The sequence below is a fragment of the Pinus tabuliformis genome, chromosome 9, assembly GCF_031772625.1.
Source record: "Pinus tabuliformis cultivar Carrire ecotype Pingquan chromosome 9, CPIR1, whole genome shotgun sequence".
Classification (NCBI taxonomy): Eukaryota; Viridiplantae; Streptophyta; class Pinopsida; order Pinales; family Pinaceae; genus Pinus; species Pinus tabuliformis.
The window spans coordinates 639,881,899-639,883,494 of record NC_142307.1 but is presented as its reverse complement, the minus strand read 5'-3'; positions in this window follow the sequence as shown (position 1 = coordinate 639,883,494).

The window sequence follows — 1,596 nt, the reverse complement described above, 5'->3', positions numbered from 1 at the left end:
GCTGAGAGCCAGAAAGTCGAGAGCTTCAAGAACTAGAGATAAAATGGTGTCTAAATCCATTGTTTCTATGTAAAACAGTGGAGTTGACTAGAGCTCACAGAGACGTAGCCCAAGAGTTTTGGGTGAACTCCTAATTAAATTGTTGTTCTATGTGTTTTGTGTTCTTCTTGCATTGTTTACTATTATATATATGTTGTATTATCAACATAACAATAGAATATTAAAAGCGCATGAACAGTTCTAAAATAGACATGAGCAGACACCTTTATTTCAAGCATATTATCAATTCCGCATTGGTTAATAGGGTCATTTGGTTTAAAGGCATGTTTTGTGGGCTTCATATCTAGTCCATCGTTTGTATGCAGATGTAAGACATGGAGGTGTTCAAAAGATGTGAAAATATATTTCTTTTGTTGAAGCAGGAGTTTAGGCTATCCAGTTGTTGTCTTTGTTTCTGTTGTTGTTAACAATTGTTGCTGATAGCTTGTCCAAAAGGTACAAATGAAATTTTTGTGGAGCAGATGAACTTCACATTTGATTGAGCCACCTTAGATCAATGATCAAGGAAAAGAAGTTCAAACAACCTTTTATGATCATTTCAGCAGAAGTTCTGCAGGAAGGCAAGGAGGAAGATAGTTCTTCTTGGGAAGACCAACCCAGCCAAGAAGGGAAGTGGTCAAAAACTTTGGCTAAAGGCACTATGCTAGGAAAGTGTAGGGAGGCTAAAAGAGGGGGGTGAGTCACTCTCATTTACTATTCAGATCAATATATCATTCTTTTGGAGACCAAAAGTTCTTTTAGTGGGAAGGCATGATCCAAAAATGGATCCTGGATAAACCTCTAAGTCTCAAAGACTTCATATAAGAGGTAAAAGGTGCCAAATGGCACAAATCCTTTGTAAATCGGAGGAAAATGAAAGTAGCAGGCTACTCTTGGAAATAGTCTCATTGTAGAGATCTCTTCATTCTAAACCCAATGCAACTTGAATGGGAAAAAATAGACTTCAAATGAAGAAGTTATCACAAAAGGAAGGTTCCTTTGTTCTTAGAAAAAGAGGCAAAATCCTTTAAAAAATGGCCTAAAAGGCTTTATGAAGAAAATCACATCGGAGGAGGTCAAAGGCAGATTTAAGTGGAAAAGGGGAAGCACTCCCAATCATCAATCCCAAACATATAGGGTCGGAGGCAGATAGGCAATGTTGCATAAGGACAGGGCCGAGCGATAAGCCAATCGTCGATATCGTCGGATCACAATCGGCGATGCCACGAGGCAAAGAAGGGACCTCGAGCTAATCGATATCGCGAGTGCCGATATTGGTGTCGACGGATCATGTTGGCATAGGCCATGCCATATGGATAGACCCTGAGGCTCATGTGATATGTGATTGCAATATCGCAAAATCGCATCGGAGCAACACCATGGAGTGAGGACTGATACATACAGGACTTGCGATATATATCTAGACCTGATAGGTTTATAAATGCGAATGCATATTATTTGAAGTCTGTCATAAAGCCATTCGACAACATTTTTCAATGTTTTAATGTATTTTTGAAATACAAAGAAAATCACGAAACAGGTAGGATTTCAGGCATG